Source organism: Nerophis ophidion, linkage group LG10 (assembly GCF_033978795.1).
Source record: "Nerophis ophidion isolate RoL-2023_Sa linkage group LG10, RoL_Noph_v1.0, whole genome shotgun sequence".
NCBI classification, from domain to species: Eukaryota; Metazoa; Chordata; class Actinopteri; order Syngnathiformes; family Syngnathidae; genus Nerophis; species Nerophis ophidion.
This window is the reverse complement of record NC_084620.1, coordinates 6,763,126-6,785,002: the sequence shown is the minus strand read 5'-3', so window position 1 is coordinate 6,785,002 and position 21,877 is coordinate 6,763,126. Positions and strand designations below refer to the sequence as shown.

General features: G+C 38.3%; 1 protein-coding gene and 1 long non-coding RNA gene across 2 annotated transcripts in view; one reads left to right on the top strand and one right to left on the bottom strand.

Annotated features, from left to right (window-relative positions):
- Positions 1-21,877, top strand: part of snd1 (staphylococcal nuclease and tudor domain containing 1) — a 315,742-nt gene that overhangs the window by 118,043 nt on the left and 175,822 nt on the right. The gene's annotated exons all lie outside the window — the stretch shown is intronic.
- LOC133560091 (uncharacterized) lies at positions 778-20,648 on the bottom strand. The gene is made up of 4 exons (XR_009808384.1): positions 20,375-20,648; positions 8,027-8,115; positions 7,909-7,948; positions 778-1,037 (listed from the first exon to the last, which is right to left on the bottom strand). It is a non-coding gene; the product is annotated as an uncharacterized LOC133560091 (long non-coding RNA).

The window sequence follows — 21,877 nt, the reverse complement described above, 5'->3', positions numbered from 1 at the left end:
TGCGAAAGTTTGGACGCAGCGATCCCTTATAAAGCATGAATTATTGACCCTGGAGTTTTGACCGAGGCACCCCGCATAAATGCATTCATGCCATCACGGCTGACGGAGAGATGGATGGGTCTGAATAGAGATGGCGAGATGAGAGGACGGCAAGAGAAACCTGCTTACCGCTTTATTGCTCTGACTCGTTTACGAGGACGACCTTGCGCTTATAAAGTGTGTGTGTGTGTGTGTGTGTGTGTGTGTGTGTGTGTGTGTGTGTGTGTGTGTGTGTGTGTGAAATAATAACTTGTCCATTCTTGCCGAGTATAGTCTTCAAACAGTTTGGGAACCATCTGAATCCACTCAGCCTTTTTCCCCCTTTTCTACCTGAAGAGCACTGCAGTAGTCTTCTGCATCAATTAGGGCCTGGGAATAATGCTTACTGCATTGCTTACAGTATAGGTCATGCCGGGTTTTCAACCGCTGTACCCTCAATTGACTCCTATCATTGTCTGCACAGTTCTTGATGTCTTAAGGGCGCGATGGAGTCGCTGCATGGATGCAATGTCAAATACCAAGGAAAACAAATTGTAAGTTTGTCTACCACGACCTCCATCAGACTTGTGCGATTGCATTGGTGGTCCTCAAAGCTTGTGAAATTAGCATGTTATTACTTGCATATCTTCACATGTTTCCATGCTCAAAAATCTCCTAAAATTGTTACAAAACCATCCATCTATGTTTTAGCACTCATTATTGGTGTTGGAAAGGATGGCAAAAACAAGAGAGAACTCATTTGTCAAGTTGAGTGTCGCTGCGTCACATCGACCCATTTTTATTGAACGTCATAGCTGGGTGAACTCAATAGCTCGATAGTCCGCTGACATTTGGACCAATTTTGTTCTTGCACTCGCTTCTGTCGCCAATAAAAGGCTTGTCGTCTGTGTGTCACATCATGTCAGGCATTTGTCATCTAGCTGGTTTCCAATCCTTAAACCAAGGGAAGGCGGGAGTTTTCAGATATTTTGCTGGTGATCAGATTGTGTGCAGATCGTCTAAATACAGAAAAAATATGAGCAAGACACAAAAAAAGTCAGCAATTTATTAAAAATAATTAAACTAAAAAAGGCTGATTAAAAGTAAAAAAAAAAACAATCTAAATCTTTGCTAAAATCAGGCTTTTGTCATTTTCTGTCCGACATTCGCATTAGGGATGTGACTCTTAAAACAACTTACAATTCAATTTGATTTTGATTATTGTGGTGACTCTTCCAATCAAACTGATTCTCACAATACAGTATATTATTTAAAGTTAAAGTTAAAGTACCAATGATTGTCACACACACACCAGGTGTGGTGAAATTTGTCCTCTGTATTTGACCCATCCCCTTGATCACTTGGTGTGTAAATAATATTAAAACCTTTTCAAAATTGGTTCCAGGTCACAAAAACTCCGCTTGGCTACTGACGCATATTCACTAAGTGCGGAGATACCCTAAAAAGTTTTTTTGTTAAATAAATAATTATAATAATAAAATTCTAAGTCCATTCAGAATCGCGGTCCGAATGTGAATACGTTTTTTTTTCCCGGCACCACTGATTCACACCAGGGGTGGGAATCTTTGGGCACCTTGTGATCAAATCACAATTCAGCAGCTACAATTTGATTTTCAAAGGAGTTGCACATCTTTAATTATATTATATATTACAAAATATATTATTAATCTGCATATAAGGCTCCTCCCTTGGCTGGTGACGAATGCTGTAACGTATTGCGCCAATTTCCATTTTTGGATGTGATCGGGCACAACATAGAAATTTACTCTATATAGAAGATTACATACACCTGGCTAAGCAACGTGCCTGCGGGGTGAGCAGGCGTCTTTGTTGTCTCTGCTGTAACGTGGTTCCCTTTAGACCTCAGTTAAAGCGTACAAAATATTTATTCTTACGTTGTTTTACTACTTCACATTCAAGGTAGCTTAGTACTTAGCATTGCTTTTACTCTCCATAAATAATCCATATTTGGTTGCTTATCCAATTTAGAATCATTCACATTCCAAACATAATGAATAATAAACCATAATAAAAATCAATCTTTTTTTCCCCATCCCTAGTTCACACAGTCATGAACTCCTGATTTTAAAGGCAAAAAACAATCCCGGCCTAGACTTTTTTTTGTCCTTAAACTGCCTCTTACTGACCTGACCTCGGCAGCATTGGTGCGTTGCAAGAGGCCTTGGTTTTGCAGATCAACAGTTTTGCCATATTCAAAGGAAAACGCCTTTGTGTTTTTGCCATCAAGAGGTCATGACTGTGTGAAGGGTTTACACAAAATGACATGAAAGACCGATTTCAGCGCAGTTTTGGATTTTTTTTTTAGGCAGGGTAAAACAAAGCTTTTAGTATTTTTGTAACTCTTAGGTTCAGACACTATTCCTCTATGTCAGGGGTAGGGAACCTATGGCTCTAGAGCCAGATGTGGCTCTTTTGTTGACTGCACCCGGATCACAGATAAATCTTAGCTGACATTGCTTAACACGATAAGTAATGAATAATTCAGCTGGTAATCGTAGTGTCAAAAATAACGTTAAAAATACAAACCATTCTCATGCATTTTCATCCATCCATCCGGTTTCTACCGCACCTGTTCAAGAAGTCGGATTAATGGTAAGAAGTGTTTTATTTATTTTTGGTTAGCCTCAGAATAACAATGTTATTAAAAAGAATAAGACACGTATTATACTCTAAAAATGTTGCTCTTTCTTAAAATGCACGAATGTAGTTGTATTCAGTGTTAAAAAAATATATATATATTGGCTCTCACGGAAATACTTTTATGAATATTTGGCTTGTATGGCTCTCTCAGCCAAAAAGGTTCCCGACCCCTGCTCTATGTTATGAATAGAAAATTGCACACAAACCAATGACCAAACTGATTCAGTTGATATCTGCTTTATACATGAAGTACAATGTAAATGTTGGCAGTATTATATATTTATTTTTGTCAAAGGAGCTCTAAAAGTGATGAAAGTTTGAGACCGTTGTTTTAAATGGTCAGCTAACTTGCGACCATGCTGCAAGCATTATATCTGTCACGTCGGGGTCGCATCTTTATGCGGGGTCGTTCTCCCAGGAATGCAGACGGAAAACTCCGTACGAAAGCAAAATGCGTTCCAATAGCACGGGAGCTATGGCAAAACTTAGCACATGAACTAGAAACAAGAAACATAGAAGTACTCAAAGTAACTGTTGCCTGCAGCAAACAAGGACGCCAGACTGAGGACAGCGAGCAAGGTGAATAAAAAGCTCTCTGATTAGTGGTTGATAGCAGCTGAGCGTGACGACCACTAACCAGAGGCAGGTGAACCCAATTAATCCCCATGGAAACTAAAACAAACCCACAGGTGCACAAACAGGAACTACGGGAGTCCAAAACTAAAAGAACATAACAAAACATGATCCGGGCCACGGATCATGACAATATCACGCCCCCTTAGAGTAAGTGCATCTCTATATTCCTTCAAAACCGCTCTAAAACAACACCTCCAGGCAACTTCAACACTTTACTAATACCCTCCTCCATTCACATCCCATTTCCCCGGATTATAAACAACTCAAATGTACTTCTAATGTATATACTTGTTCTTATGCTATCTGAACTCACTATGTTCTCTGCCTGCTGTACATATCCTACTAAATAAGACCTACACTGTTTCAATGTCCACATTTCTCTGTTGATGCAATTGTTGATGACTGAAGTTCTGATATCAACCAAAGCTCCTCATCCCACCCCCCGGATTGTAAATAATGTAATAATTCAATGTACATACTATGATGATTAACCTGTGTGATGACTGTATTATGTTGATACTATATATTTGTACCATGAATTGATTAACGTGGACCTCGACTTAAACAAGTTGAAAAACTTATTCGGGTGTTACCATTTAGTGGTCAATTGTACGGAATATGTACTGTACTGGGCTATCTACTAATAAAAGTATCAATCAATCAATCAATCAAACCTTACTGTTCCAAGAATGTAAAAGCTTTCCTCTACGGAACACACATACACACGCACAGTTTGTTTTCAGCTTTTGATGGTCAGTTGGCAAAGGTTAGCTTGTGGTGTTAGCTAATATCGAATGTACAGGGTTTCCCTTTAAAGAAGAACTGCACTTTTTGAGGAATCGTTCACAATTATTATGAGTGACAAGCACGGGAGATCCACGGGATTGCCTGCAGCAGACGGCCATGTCTGCCATCGTAAAATAAGTAGCAACAATTACAAAATGGAGCAAAATGATATAATAAAAATATGTTAATAATAATTAATAATACACATTTGTTTTTGTATACATTTGAAGACTTTTTATAGAATATTTTATAGCAAATTATTCAAATTATACATTGATGTCTGTCCACCACGCCGACAGTGCCACTGATATCTCGGCAAATCTGGGGGAAAACCTGATGGACATTGTATCGTACCAACAGCATGACTGCAAATTGTGGGTGACTGCTTTTGTGTATGTGCACCCACTCTGGGCCTTTTCGAGTGTACGAAACAAGCATGAGTGACAGCCATGAACAGCAGTCATCTTATTCGGCTGAAACGACATTTTATTGTGTTTTATTTGTAATTGTGAGAAAAATAAACATTTGTGTGTTCAATCTTCTCTTTTATACCACAGACGGTGGCATTATGTTTTTTTACAGCAGTTTTAGGGATGACTGTGTTAAACTTTTTATTAGACCATTTTGAGGAGCTGTTGTTAGATATTTAAGACCTTGTTGAAAATGTGAAAGTAAGAGGTGCTAAACTAGAGCATATTGAATGTATTACGTAATTTCAGACCGAGATATCAACCAGTACTCCTGCGCTTCTCTGGTCGAAGTTCTTTAGACAAATGGAAGTATTGGGTAACCAATCAGATGTTAGGATCCGCCAACTGACTTCGATGACTAAGTTTGAAGGATTTAATAAATTCATGAAGCTGCCACACAGATTTATTAAATAAATAATACAATAATTTAATAATTAAAACATAAAATAATGTATTCAATCGTGAAATACAAACATTTTTAAACACTTAAACATCCATCCATTTTTTACCGCTTGTCCCTCTCGGGGTCGCGGGGGCTTGCTGGAGCCTATCTCAGCTACATCCATTTAAATAATTATTACTGGAAAATAATTAAATTGTTAATATTATTAATAAATAAAATAAATTGATGATCCATTTAATAACACATGTATTTAATTACAATAAATATTTTTTTTTATTAATTACCATATTCTTCGGAGTATAAGTCGCACCTGCCAAAAATGCATAATAAAGAAGGAAAAAAAACATATATACGTCTCATTGATTGATCGATACTTTTATTAGTAGATTGCAAAGTTCAGTACATATTCCGTACAATTGACCACTAAATGGTAACACCCGGATACGTTTTTCAACTTGTTTAAGTCGGGGTCCACGTTAATCAATTCATGGTACTCACTGGCGTATAAGTCACATTTTTGGGGGAAATTTATGTGATAAAACCCAACACCAAGAATAGACATTTGAAAGGCAATTTTAGATAAATAAAGAATAGTGAACAACAGGCTGAATAAGTGTACCTTATATGACGCATAAATAACCAACTGAGAAAGTGCCTGGTATGTTAACGTAACATATTATGGTAAGAGTCATTCAAATAACTATAACATATAGAACATGCTATACGTTGACCAAACAATCTAATCACTAAATCTGATGAAATCTTATACGTCTAGTCTCTTACGTGAATGAGCTAAATAATATTATTTGATATTTTACGGTAATGTGTTAATAATTTCACACATAAGTCGCTCCTGAATATAAGTCGCGCCCCCTGCCAAACTATGAAAAAAACTGCGACTTATAGTCCGAAAAATATGGTATATAAAGATTTATTAATTCATTTCATTTGACTTTGGATACAAATGCATTTTTTGTAGAAATAGCAAACTATTTTTTGTGCCTTGCTCCCGTTTTTTATTTTTGCATTTTTAATGCTCCACTTACAAAAATCTGAATACTTGTCATTTTCCCCTAGTCTACACAAAGAAACCATTTTTTGGCAGATGAATTTATTTTTTTGTTGCATGAATCCAGTAGAGGTGTCAAGTGGAGCTATGCTTCAAGCCAGTTAGCATCCACACTGGTTTTGTGTTATCTCCTCAGTAGACGCCAGCATTCACAGGCAAGAGTTTTGGCTCCAGCAAATGTTAAGCGGATAGCGGCGCCACGGTCCTGTTAATTGTTTCCCTGACAACACAGTCTAGTCTGTTCCGACAGAAAGAAATAAGCAACCTGTTGCTATTTTAGTGCCTTTAGAAATACAAAGCACAGTGAACTTCTGTCTGTGTTGCAGTAATAAATGTCATCCTTTTTTGTTGCTTGCTTGCTTATCAGCCTGCAGCCTCTGTTGTGGTGTAGACTCCTGCTAACCTACCAACAGCTTCCTTCTGTCCTTTCCTCGCCTGTTTTTCACTCTACTTTAATCTATGGGCGCTATAGCTTCAAAGATAAGAAGAAATATAAAAAGAAGTCAGAAAAGATTTTAGGCGGTAATCCTCGACCAGCTTAGCCCAGCATCCCGTCCTCGCTCCCTCACCCTCATCCCGATCTCAGCATCTTCCGTTTCTTTATGTGCCTCACCGACAAGACGGGGCTATCTCGGCGGGCTGTGTCAGCGATCAGCAACTCTCCGCCCCCCCGCCAACCTTTCTTCTTCTGTGTTTTCCCAGAGGAGAGTCTGGGACATAAAGAGAAGGACAAGCCTGGCAAAATCTTTTTGGAAAAACTGTCAGGGATTGAGCCTGCAGGCTTTGAATTGAGACAGATAAAGCTAATGGCAGAAGTGGGCGACTAGACTGGAGCGATGTAGCTTCAGATGAAGCCTTGCTATAGAAATGTAGTTTCTTTAAACCCTCCCTTTGGCTGGCTCAGTTATTGCCTCTGAATGTGAAGGGGAGGTGCCATGAAAGGCTGGCAAGGCCACTGCAGTCTTCCTAAAGGCTTTTGTTGCCAGCGCAAATCTCCTAAAAGCTGAAGTGTTTTGCTTCCGTCTACTGGGAAGATCTGCATGTCACCTGACGCTACATTTCAACAGCAAACTTTTTACACATACAGAAAAAATGGAGATACAGTCTTACCCCGATTTTTGTCTGCCCCAATGTGTGAATCGGTTATGAAGAGAGTTTGGGTCAGAAGAACTTAGAAAGAATGAAGCAGAGTTGGTTGCATGAAAAAGGCACTGGCAATCTGGTAACCTAGCAAAATAGGTTATGTGAGCAATGCGAGGGACACGCTTAACAGCCAATGGCGTAAAAATATTAACTAAGACGTTTTGTTGCGCCATTTTTGATTGATTGATACTTTTATTAGTAGATTGCACAGTACAGTACATATTCCGTACAATTGACCACTAAATGGTAACACCCGAATAAGTTTTTCAACTTGTTTAAGTCGGGGTCCACGTTAATCAATTCATGGTACAAATATATACTATCAGCATAATACAGTCATCACACAAGTTAATCATCATAGTATGTACATTGAATTATTTACATTATTTACAATCCGGGGGGTGGGATGAGGAGCTTTGGTTGATATCAGAACTTCAGTCATCAACAATTGCATCAACAGAGAAATGTGGACATTGAAACAGTGTAGGTCTTATTTAGTAGGATATGTACAGCCAGCAGAGAACATAGTGAGTTCAGATAGCATAAGAACAAGTATATACATTAGAAGTACATTTCAGTTGTTTATAATCCGGGGAGATGGGGTGTGAATGGAGGAGGGTATTAGTAAAGTGTTGAAGTTGCCTGGAGGTGTTGTTTTAGAGCGGTTTTGAAGGAATATAGAGATGCACTTACTTTTATACCTGTTGGGAGTGCATTCCACATTGATGTGGCGTTGATTTTCTGCAGGGAGTGAGAAACGAAAGTAAAGATGAATGCTGCAGAGGGTGAAGCAATTGTGGATAAAACCGGGAAAGTTACCTCAACATTATGGCAGTTTTGTGGGTTTTTTCAAACGCACCATAGTCCTTTGTTGTGCTCAACTTTTCTTTTCAACATTCGTCCGTTCCCTATGCGGATGTACGAAAAAAAACACAGGGGGGAACCAAAGTGCATGGCTGTATGAATAAAATAAATAACAAAATATAACGCGTGTGCAAATTTAGAAAATAATTTGGTTCAATATTATTTAAACAATAATCACTGCATAACAAATGCATGTCCATGCTTGAATGGGAATAACAGACCAAATTAATTGTTGCACAGAACACACAACTTTCTGGAAGTAAACCTGCAAAAAAAAAATTCTGATTTTTTTGTTAACATTTTCACACTTTGCACAGTTTTGTTACACTTAAGCATTTCTTACATATTCCTTATTTTTGCACCTTCATTTAAATTGGTTATTGTCTGCAGGTTATTGGCAAGTGTTTGTGATTTTAGAATTTTGTGTGTATTCCACAGTTTTGTTGACATTTTCTTTCCTTTCTGCCTTGATAGCTGAGGGTATTATAATCAGAGGAAGATTACATTAGAAGAAAAAAAATGTTACCATTAGATATATTTTTTTCCTGGTCCATATTTTTCATAATTCATAAAAACATAAATAATTAATGATATCGACCACACTTATGATACAGTTTTTATCTAAATCGCCCAGCTCTATGTAAAACTATAATTATTTTCTTTGAAATGTGTTTTGTGTTCATATTTTGTGTGCAACTTGAGCAGAAGCTATAGATTTTAATAATTTAGAAATCTGTCAATACATTTTTTTTTGGAATAATTGAGTAATCGGATAAATCAGACTTTATTGCCTCAATGCACATTTTATAGGGGAACTGCACTTTTTTTGGAATCTTGCTTATCGTTCACAATCCTTATGAGAGACAAGGAGACAATTTTTTTTTTACGTCTTCTAACATATAAAAGTTGGCTCGTTCTAGCTCAGTGGTTCTCAACCTTTTTTCAGTGATGTAAACATTGTTTTAATTCAAGTACCCCCTAATCAGAGCAAAGCATTTTTGGTTGAAAAAAAGAGATGAAGTAAAAGAAGTGAAGTGAATTGTATTTATATAGCGCTTTTCTCTAGTGACTCAAAGCGCTTTACATTGTGAAACCCAATATCTAAGTTACATTTAAACCAGTGTGGGTGGCATTGGGAGCAGGTGGGTAAATTGTCTTGCCCAAGGACATAAGGGCAATGACTAGGATGGCGGAAGCGGGGATCGAACCTGGAACCCTCAAGTTATTGGCACGGCCACTTTACCAACCGAGCAATACCGCCCCAAAATACAGCACTAAGTCATCAGTTTCTGATTTATTAAATTGTATAAAAGTGCAGAAATATTGCTCATTTGTAGTGGTCTTTCTTGAACTATTTGGAAAAAAATATATATATAAAAAAAAAAAAACTTGTGGAAAAGTAAACAGGTGATTCAATTATAAATAAAGATTTCTACACGTAGAAGCAATCATCAACTTAAAGTGCCCTCTTTGGGGATTGTAATAGCGATCCATTTGGATTCATGAACTTAATTCTTAACATTTATTCACAGAAAAAGAAATCATTAACATCAATATTTATGGAACATGTCCACAAAAATCTAGCTGTCAACTCTGAATATTGCATTTTTGCATTTTTTTTTACAGTTTATGAACTTACATTCATATTTTGTTGAAGTATTATTAAATAAATATATTTATAAAGGATTTTTGAATTGTTGCTATTTTTAGAATAGTTGAAAAAAATCTCACGTACCCCTTGGCATCCCTTCAAGTACCAACCGGGGACGCGTACCCCCATTTGAGAATCACTGTGCTAGCTGGCTAGCAATGAAGCTAATGGGAGCAACAATTCTAACTTGAAATCACTTAAAAAATGTCAACAATAATTAATTTACGTTCTGCAACCTGTATAAAAAAACAAGCTGTAAAAACAATGTTATTGTAAGAGAGAACACTGAGGAACTCATTTATTTATTAAATTTTATTTATTTGTTTATTTTTTAAATCGTAGTAACACCGGCATGCTTCAGTATTAGCCGTAAAAGCTAACTACGGCAAGAGATAAGCTAGCTTCTACAACAACACGAAACACATTTTAGTTTGCAATGCACAACACTGCAATCCGACACCAATGTGTACTGACTGAAAGACATGAACAATCATATTAGAGTATCTGTCAAGTATTAACCCACATTTCATTTTTTGTTTGTACACAGCTGAGCAAACCACACAGCGTATGCACTGTAGTTGTTCTAACACGCATGGCGTGCTGCGTGTATCACGGTCAATATTGTAGTAACTCGATGGATAAATGTTCGTCTGGTGCAGCTGGGACATTTCCTGTTGATTTTGGGGAAGCAATTAATTCATGTTGAAATAGCTTGGTTCCAAGTTCTATATTTACAGGGTCAAAATCTCTTTCACCTCACTCTTATGGCTTCCGTCTTCTCCAACGTCTCACTCTTCTTTAATGCTGGCTTCTATAAGCAGCAGTATATTTAGCTTCAAAAAGTATGAGGTTGTGAATTTTCATTTGTTCAAATACAGTCGTTTTCTTTGTTACCAAGTCTGCCATGATTAGAAAACACTAGTTTGTTTCTGGAAGTAGGAACACAAGCTGCTATGGAAACCGAAACAATTCACGGAAATGATTAAAATGATGAATTTACGGTAAATATTGAACATATTACATATTGTTATGAACATTATACATAAACTTGCAGTTAGTATATAAAACGTTGCTCGAGGTTTTTAGATTTGTTTTAGAAGGCTTTGAAGGCTACAACCGTGAGTCCAATGAGCTGCATCTTCCAGGTGTTTATTAATCATCTTTAACACCCCCCACCATTTAAAAAAAAAAAAAAAGACATGTGTTTTTGTCTCTAACATTGATTGTGAACGATAGGCAAGTGCCCTTTAAAAGGAACACTGTTGAAATAGTAATTTTCCTGCTTCTTATAACGTTAATTAGTTTTAGTAAAGTCACATCATTAAAATTATATTTTCAACAGGAGTGCTTTAAATATATATATTTAAAATCTATATTGCCATTACACAGATCATGGCACCTGGACACCACTGTTTTCCAAACGGTCCGAATTTTTTTATCTTAATTATTACACACAAACGATTTAATCGAAGCAACAAAATATAAATAGAAGCCATGTTTTAATATATTAATATCAATTAATTTTTGTAGATTTATGTGGAGTGGATTAATTGGATTATCATTATTTATCATCATTGTTTCTGTTTTCGTGCAATTCAGTCTTCCTTTAATAACTAACAAAGACCAACGGTAAATGAGTTAGTTTATACTTATTTATGCCTAAACCCTTACCAAGGTGTTTAAAGGCCTACTGAAACCCACTACTACCCACCACGCAGTCTGATAGTTTATATATCAATGATGAAATATTAACGTTGCAACACATGCCAATACGGCCATTTTAGTTGACTAAATTGCAATTTTAAATTTCCCGGGAGTTTCTTTCTTGAAAACGTCGCGTAATGATGACGTGTATGATTGACGTCACGGGCTGTTAGGAAATATGAGCGCTGCGCACACACACAGCTAAAAGTCGTCTGCTTTAACCACATAATTACACAGTATTTTGGACATCTGTGTTGCTGAATCCTTTGCAATTTGTTCAATTAATAATGGAGAAGTCAAAGTAGAAAGATGGAGTTAGGAAGCTTTATCCTTTAGCCACACAAACACACGGTGATTCCTTGTTTAAAATTCACAGAGGTGAAACTTTACTATGGATCACAGCGAACATGTATGTCGACCGGATGTCAACCAGCAGGTTTCGGTGAGAAAATTGTGATAAAAAGTCGCTTCTTATTGGAGATCAGCTGAGTTTGAGCCGCCCATAAAGCAGCCGTCGACTTCCCTGAGATACTGCGCGTCAACACACCCGTGGACACACACCTCCGACTATCAGGTACTGTTAATCTTAATAAAACACTAGCAACACAAAAGAAAGATAAGGGATTTCCCAGAATTATCCTGGTAAATGTGTCTAAAAACATCTGAATCCGTCCCAATGCAATGGCGTTTTTTTTTTTTTTTCGAGTCCGTCGCTATCACGAATCTTTCATCCTCGCTCAAATTATTGGGGAAATTGTCGTTATCTCGGTCCGAATAGCTGTTTTTGTTTGAGGCTCCCATTAAAAACAATGTGAAGATGTGAGGAGCCATCAACATGTGACGTCATCGTCTGCGACTTCCGGTAGAGACAGGGCTTTTCTGTTAGCAAGCAAAAGTTGCGAACTTTATCGTGGATGTTCTCTACTAAATCCTTTCAGCAAAAATATGGCAATATCGCGAAATGATCAAGTATGACACATAGAATGGTCCTGCTATGCCCGTTTAAATAAGAAAATCTCATTTCAGTAGGCCTTTAACACATAACTGTATATTTCCACTTTGTGGTTTTCGATGACAGGGAAAATAGTTGAGAATTAGGATGTACTCGCACGGTACCAAACATGAAGGCTGAGATCAACTTCACAGCTCAAGTCCAGCCTGTTTGCCTCGTGTTAGTACTCTGTTAAGTACTCAAGTTAGGAATGCTTTCACTCCTTTGATACATTTGTAAAATGTCGGCCAGAGAACAGCATGATTGCACAAATGCAAGTCATCTGTGTTACAGAATTACTCACAAGTTCTTCTTGATAGTTCTGATTGATAGCTGACACATTTAATCATAGGAATAAAGTACAAAGGCTGAATAATTACCAAAATTCAAAACCAATAGGCTCATACACCCCGGACTACATTTGGGTGGTAAAGATCGGCCATTTAATTAATGTGATTGCTCCTTCCGTACGCAATTAATGACATCCGCCAATTTGTGTGGTAGAAGTAAGTAGAACAACTCAGGAAAAAATAATGGGAATAAATTCACCCAAGGAGAGAATTTCAGTAATATACCAACTGCAGATGCGATGACACGTGCCAACATGGGACCAGGAAAAGGAAGGAGGAATCCCACCCAAGTCCAGTATGGTACCAATGGCCGGGTGTGAGTGCTTCCTCCATCTATGTGACGAAATCGTTTTGTTGTAATTGAACTAATCCCTTTTGTAATGTTCTGAAGTGTGTCAAGTTTAATTTGATACTTAGAATAAGCAGTGAGAAGATTTAAAAAATAAAATAATAACACCTAACCCACTTGTTGCATTTTGGAGACCCCTGCTTTACCATATGAACCAGAAGAAAACAGTTTCTTCAGACTCTTGAATCTTTCTAACCTGAAAGCTCCAAACCATTGCTTTCTTGCATTTGGACAGCACTATACCATATTGTTGGTCTGCCACCCTTTTCTTCCCCCTTTGCCACTTTTGGCTGAGAAGCGGCCCTCAAAACACACAGAGTTATTATCTCCTGGAACAATACTAATAGATGTGTGTACTGCTGTGAGCAAACAGTTTGTGCCTCCGCTTGCCAACCAAGTGGGAGGCAGAGAGCTTGCCAAGTCTCCGCTCTTGCATTACCCCTCTTCCACCACCACCACCACCACCCCTAACTCCTGATTCCGCTTCCATGTCAGCATCTTTATAAAATCTTCTGCTCAATGGGGCCAATGGAGAGATAGCTGGGTTGGTTTTAATGGATGTGTGCAGATAAAACTTCTTCTTTTCAGACGGTCCTAATGGGTCGTTTTAGGATTTTAAGTGTATTTATAACTAACGTAAAACATGGTTGCATTATAGTTAATTTCCCTCTAAATATTCCTGACTGGCTTTTTAATAAAATTCATCGCACGGGCCTTCCAAAAAAAACACATAAAACAAATCCAGCATTGCTCTCCCAAAACATACCCACCCATTTGTTCAGATCTTTACGGATTAGTTTCATTGAGATTGTGTGAGGAAATTTAATTGTCTCCCTCTCCGTCTTTCTTCACATTTCTATTAGCCGGCTTTAAGACATCCAACCATTTCTTTGATGTACTCCTTTGGAAGTCCCTTTGCGGTTTTAAAAGACTTTCTTAAGTAAAACATTTTTGTTAAGGCTTGGAGATAATGGTCCATGCTGTCTTGGCTTAGTTTTTGGTATGTCCATCATTTTATACACAGACACCAACCACTTGGGTTAATTAAGTCTAAAACACAGTGGTACCTCAACTTACGAGTATTAGGATATGAGCTGCCTCTCTGCTTTTTGTGATGCTTTAAGTTGCGAGCAAAACAATTTTTGAGCTGTGAGTTTTCTTTCCTTTCCAACCACCGAATCAGAAAAACACATAATCGACCCAGCAAAACGAATGCAGCACCGCAAGAGCCAGCCTTCACAGCATGAAGTCAAACACGTTTATCCAGAAAAATATGTACAAGCTGCCGACAATGTGTCCAATGTTTTTTAATTTGTTAAAAAACATTTAAATTTTATAATTGTGTTTTGAGGCAGCCAAGCACCAATTTCATTGATTTCAATTCATTTCAATGGGCAGCATTAATTTTAGGTACAAGTGTTTTGGGTTAAAAGCTCGGTCATTGAACCCATTGAGTTTGTAAGTTGCGGTACTACTGTAATACAAATTCAAGGAAACATGTTCAAGTCCGCTTTTCCTGCACTTTTTGCAATCACGACTAGGGATGTATACTGAGTACCGGTATACCGGTATTATTTGGTACTGGTTTCTAATTAGGTCGGTGTATGAGGACCGTGAATATTCTGGACTAACGGTACTGCTATCAGTATTTTTTGTACCTGCTGCCCAAAGTAATTATGACACGCTGTCACGTTCAGTTCAGCTGCCACTGCTACTCATTACAAATAGTTTTGAATAATGACAAAAGAAGCAACGCCACACAAGTTTTTAACACAAAACTATTTCCTCCTCAAACGTTCCTCAAAGTTACACACACAGTTTGAAGTGAACACACTTTACTCACGACAAGTCACGACCGCGTTTTATCAACTAACAATCCATTAATCCACAGACCAATATTAATTCACTCAAAAAAGTGAAAATTTGAGGTAATAATCAACAAAGTTGCTTTGAAGCAAGATACCATCCACTGTGACTGACAGGCCTCCGGTTGCCGTCTGACGTCACTCCATTGCGCTGCTTTTGCTTTTTGATTGATTGATTGAAACTTTTATTAGTAGATTGCACACTAAATAGTAACACCCGAATACGTTTTTCAACTTGTTTAAGTCAGGGTTCACGTTAATCAATTCATGGTAGAATGACGTGGGATTAAAACTCATCTGGCTTAAATGTGTTTTAGTTTGTTCTGTCTCTTGACTACAAACCGGACGATCGAACATTACATTTGCTCACTATGTCTTTTAATTTATATAACACACACATACGCACACACACACACATGATATATGATATACCGTATTTGATATGATGTATCATGTAAAATGTATGACTTATTTAAATATTTTTTCCAGCTGAGTTTAAATGTAATGGATAGCAACAAAGTGATGGATCTGTGTAGTCTTTAAAAGATGACATAGCTGCATTTCAACTTGTACTGCATACATTTGTTACTTCTTTAAAGGGGAACTACACTTTTGTTGGAATTTTGCCTTTTGTTCACAATCATTATAAAAGACGTGACGACCGATAGGTTTAAAAAAAAAAAAAGCATTCGGCGACTTGTCCTGGGTGTATCCCGCCTTCCGCCCCAATGCAGCTGAGATAGGCCTAGGATAGATTTTAAATATTAAATAAACGTAAATAAAAGTCGGCTTACAGCGGAGCCAATAGGTGCGCCACTATTCCACCCATAAAATATGATAAATAACCATTCAAAAAGCGCCAACAATACTCCATTTACATTATGTGACTTGTATATTAACCAGGTACCGGTATTAGTGATATTATTATTATAAGTGCTAACAAAGACCATCTATTTATAGAAGCGATCTAATGACTTCCATGTCTCCCTATCTTTGCATCATTGAGTGGTCTGCTTTTTCCTCACTTCCCTGCTCCCTGTAAATTTATTGTAGATTATAATTCATGCATCTCACCTGGACATGAGACGTCTGGGTAGGTAATCCGACAAGTTGGAACACTTTGCCAGCCATTTAGGACCTGGAACTGCCGAGAACAACACAAAGAGCGCTTGTCCCCATCCACCCCGTTTCTTTGTGAGGTTTAGGAGTCATTCATCTCAATGGGAATATATGAACATCCCAGCAGTCGGCATCCTAATAACAGCTGACGTTGTCCAGTAAGTCTGCAGTGAGTAATAATCAGTGATGAAGAAGAAAAAAAGCAAACATTGTGATGCGTTTTTTAAATTGTGGCCGAGGCATTAACTTGAGGTTTTTAGGTTCGATCCCCGCTTCCGCCATCCTAGTCACCGCCATTGTGTCCTTGGGCAAGACACTTTACCCACCTGCTCCCATTGCCACCCAAACTGGTTTTACTATGTAAAGCGCTTTGAGTCACTAGACAAAAAGCGCTATATAAATATAATTCACTTCACTTAACGTAATACTTAAATTATGCTTAAAATCATCAAAATATGTCAATATTAAATATTACTATAAATGTGCCCGTTACATTACATATATACTTATAACATGTATATAAAACCCTAATGGAAGTGTTTGAATGTTTTTTTAGGGGGTCTACAGGCAGAATTGATCGTCTCCCATAGGCTCCATTTTAAGCGGACTGTTGATCAAATGTATTCAATATTTAAAATGCATAAAAAACAAAATCTATCCGTTTTCAGGTCTTTTGTAATGATTGCGAACGATAGGCAAAATTCCCCAAAAAGTCCAGTACCCCTTTTAAGGTAAAAAAAACCCCCAAAAAACATATGTTACAGTACATCATGTTATGGTTATGGTTTAATTTGTACTAATATAAATGCTAATTAAAATGCATTTTTTCACATTTGTATTCCCACAAATTACTTATAGTACCCATAAAAGTATTGATAATTACCGTTACCGATAAGGGTATCGTACCAATTAAATTGTAATGATATACACTCCTACTCCCGACTGCTGCTGGCTGGCAAAGGCCTCAGTATATTAACGACTATTGTCTCTCACCACTAAAGAGCAAAATCATTCTTACTGAGGCATAAAGAGGATAAATACTTTGGAATGGCACCATTCCCTCAGACTAGTCTTTGAGCATGACGCCTGCTCAGATGATAGGCGAAACGTCTTCTAAATCAACCTGAACTGTGGGATCAAATAACTGCCCAGAGAATTCAGTGATGTGGACAAATGAGAATATTAAATGGCATTTTTGCCCACAAGTTGCCAGACTTGCTTTTTTCCGTACAACATAAATAACGTCAGGTTGGCCGTTTTTCACATTTTGGTGCCTAACATCAGCGCCTAAGGCAATGTAGTGAACCATTTTATCACCCCAATTCCCCCTAACCCACAAACGTCCCCAGCATTCCCCTAAAATCCTCACAACTCATCCCAAACTTGGCAGGCTTGTTTGACATTAAAAGAAATCTCATTATTCCCGTCTTTGTGTGAGGTAAATACAAAGAACTAGAAGAGCCTGTATGTGCACACAAGTCTCATTGTTGTTGGTGTTTGCATGCAAATACACTTTAAGCAATAACATACACAATGGTGTTTGTACTGCTTTTACTGTTTAAATGGCTGGAGGCAGGCAACCACTGTGGGGAAAAACACCCAAAATTGTTGTTGTTCCTTCTTGTACAAGTGATTGTGAGCCCAGACTACCTCTGTTTTTTGGCTCAGTGATTATAATTTCTATTAAAAAAATGCAAATAAATTTTACTGCCAGTAACTTTTTTTTTTACCTTTGCATCTTAATCTTGTATGTTTGCAAGCACTCCATCCTTCCCTGCACGTATATATGCCCCATTTACTGCTCTCGGCGGACGCGATTTATGACACAAACTGGGCCTCAGCCTGGCGGACGGTGTCGTAAAAGAGGAAAAGTGAGGTTTCCGTAGTCTCGAGTCGCCATGAAAAATGCAGGGATGTTTTTCACCTGCAAGAGGAGGACAATAAAATTTGCTTCACAAGGTGTGTTAACGCACTCTACTGGTGGCAAAAATAGTCTTTGTTCCCACAGAAGAGTTTGCTACTTTAACAATGGGGAATATGAATCAATCAATTCATTCCTTGGTGTTTTTAATTGGATTGGAGAACCATAAATGTTCCGAACTTATGTTTCCTTGCCATGTGTGTAGAAGAATGATAGAATGGTCCATAGTATAGATGTAGCACAGCATCTTTTATGCGCCTCTGTTGGATTGAGGCAAGCAGTGCACTTTTTGGACATTTTTTATTTTTCGTATGATTTAGTTGTCGATGAAAACTATAATCCCCAAAAAATCTCCTGGTTTTTATTGGAGATGTCCGATAATGGCTTTTTTGCCGATGTCCGATATTCCGCTATTGTCCAACTTTTAATTATCGATTCTGATATCAACCCATACCGATATATACAGTCGTGGCATCAACACATTATTGTGCCTAATTTTGTTGTGATGCCCCGCTGGATGCATTAAACAATGTAACAAGGTTTTCCAAAATAAATCAACTCTAGTTATGGAAAAAAATGCAAACATGGCACTGCCATATTTATTACTGAAGTCACAAAGTGCATTATTTGTGTTAACATGCCTCAAAACAGCAGCTTGGAATTCGGGACATGCTCTCCCCGAGACAGCATGAGAAGGTTGATGTGGGCGGGTTTGAGGGGGCAGGGTTCGGGTAGTGGGGGGTGTATATTGTAGCATCCCGGAAGAGTTAGTGCTGCAAGGTGTTCTGGGTATTTGTTCTGTTGTGTTTATGTTGTGTTACGGTGCAGATGTTCTACCAAAATGTGTTTGTCATTCTTGTTTGGTGTGGGTTCACAGTGTGGCGCATATTTGTAACAGTGTTAAAGTTGTTTATACGGCCACCCTCAGTGTGACCTGTATTGCTGTTGTCCAAGTATGCCTTGCATTCACTTGTGTACACAAAGGCAGTGCCTTTAAGGTTTATTGGGCATATGTACCTCTCCCTACGTCCGTGTACACAGCGGCGTTTTAAAAAGTCATACATTTTACTTTTTGAAACCAATGCCGATAATTTTGAAACTGATACTGATAATTTACGATATTACATTTTAAAGTATTTATCGGACTGCCGATATTATCGGACATCCCTAGTTTTTATATATCGTTTCATTATTGTATGGTCAAACTAGTCCACCGAATCGAGTGCCCAAAGAAAACATCCTACAAGTTGTTGACTCAATATTTATGTTTTATTGAGTATGACTGCAAAGTAATCCACAATGCTAAAATAAAGGTAAAAAGGGTGTTATTAGTTGTTAATATGTATTTTAAATGGTTTGTGGTTTTTGTCTGACCTTTTTTGGAACAGGTGTCTAACAAATCGAGGGATCACTTTTCCACATTTTAATGCTGTAAATGAGGACACCCCACGGTGTTGTACTTTCTTTTACGTGACGGATAGTTTTTGTAAATGTTTGGCGCCCTTAATGAGCTGTGGTCAAAATGCTTTGGAAGACAAGCTTGCAAACATGCAATACAGATATCCTCAAAGCGTTACAATTATCAGACAAATGGTCAATGACTGATGGACAATTAGTTGCTAAGTCAAAGACATTTGCTTGATGGCGGCAATATTTTCAATTAATCTTGCTAGATTTTACACCCTTGTGCTTGTCAGTCTTCTTTAAAGGTGTGTAATAAATTGCGCTGTCTGAGACATTTCAAGTCAGTCTGACTTTTGGGGGTTAATAATGGCGTCATACTGTGGTTTATTTGTCAGAAAAATAATGCCACCAGAGGTGGGGTGCATGTTTTGTAACGTTTCACCCGTTTTTGTGCAGCAGTTCATTTGTACGGGGTGTACATCATTTTTTGACATGACTGTGACTGATCAATCTGCAAAATCATCAAAAGCCTAATTGCCTTGCATTTCCTTCTACAGTTCTGACAAAGCAATGCCTATTTATGCAAAGAATCAAAACAAATGTCTAAATCAGCCAGTTAGCTGTTCAGCCTGACCCTAAACACTCATGAGCATCATAGGCTGAATTAGTGCTCCCATTATAAAAGCCCTCCTTGGACCAGAGGATTGTTTGTCTCTCTTTTTTCTCTCTGGCCCTGACTCATGTTGACTCACCAGGCAAGACGCTCGCAGGCCTGCTCAGAATAGCCTGCTGCACTAGCAGACCGGCCATGCAGTTGACATGCACTCGCTATTAAACATTGTCAGGAGCGCAGGCCGGCGTCACGCCAGTCAAAATGCTCGGTTATTCAAATGCCCCATAAAAACATGCATGGCTAGAAATCTCAAAAGGGTGCTTGCATCGTACTTACAGCATGGGGAAAAGATTTATGTTGTTTATTCTCCGGCCATTGGAAAGCTGTGACCTGATAAATCTTCAGCGTCACACGTGCATTTTTCGCTCTTAATTGTCCCCCCACTCGAGTTTGTGCTGACCTCACTTTCCTCTTACTACTTTCTTGTCTACTGTCTTCAACTACTCCCAGTGGTCCGTCCATTACTGGTATCAGCAGCTCACATTCCAAGCCCCCTAAACCCACATGGCTTGGTGTACATATCCCACATTCCATCTGTAGCTGGCACTCTTGCATCACACTTGCGCCGCTTGCTGCCTTTTTTTTTCTGCTGCCCCTGGTCTTCCCCTAACCCAGCACCCCTCCATCCAATTGCATTTGAATAAAAATAGTAATGATAATAATCTCACAGTTTTGTTGTGATTTTTCTGACCTAGATGTCCTAAATTCCTACACATCCCCATTGCGCCTGCATGTTAATAAAACATTGAATGAGAACATAGTTACAAGGACGAGACAGAACCAAGCATTTCCCTAGAAGACATGCTCTTCAGTAATGGGCGAGTTTATTGGCTGATGTATGCACCCTGCAGCCATGTTGACTGATTAGTGTGACAGGAACCTTTTTATAGCACAGCGCCACCATGAATGCTTGCTGGTGATTGCTTGCTAATTATGTGCTACTAACCATTTTTTTCAATCACCTTAATCTTTTTAAAAATCATGTTTTTGATATATTTTATTCTTCATATTTATGTTTGATGACATTGTTCACCGTTATCTTAAATTAGCATCACAATTCACTTCAATAGAAGCTACTTTGTCGTTTTTTTCAAAGTTAAAGTTAAAGTACTAATGATTGTCACACACAGGAGTGTGGTGAACTTTGTCCTTTGCATTTGACCCAACCCCTTGTTCACCCCCTGGGAGGTGAGGGGAGCAGTGAGCAGCAGCGGTGGCCGCGCCCGGGAACAGTTTTTGGTGATTTAACCCCCAATTCCAAACCCTTGATGCTGAGTGCCAAGCAGGGAGGAAATGAGTCCCATTTTTATAGTCTTTGGTATGACTCGACCGGGGTTTGAACTCACAACCTACCAATCTCAGGGCGGTCACTCTAACCACTAGGCCACTGAGTAAATTTTCCACCCAGCTCTAACCCTAATTTCTTATGAGGCCTGAATCAAAACCATGTAAGACTTGGAAGGGCCTGAGAAATTACCAAAAGGACCAAATTGGTCTTAATGATAAATAGGGTTGGCCACAAGGTCAGAAATTCACCCAAAATGGCCCTTGGCCCTGCTCCTGTACTTTTTGAGTACATTTCAGACCTTTTGAGCACTGTTACTTTAAGGGATAAGTCAGTTTTGTATTACTTTGCAAACCTCAGGTCTGTTTAGTCCTTACCTAAGTCCATTTACTTTTTCCAGTAAAAGTACATCGGCACCATTCCCTTTGGGACCACTTATGGTAAATAAGTGTCCCTAAAAGTCTCAGCCGCAAGCCATTTAAGAAAGGTGTCTT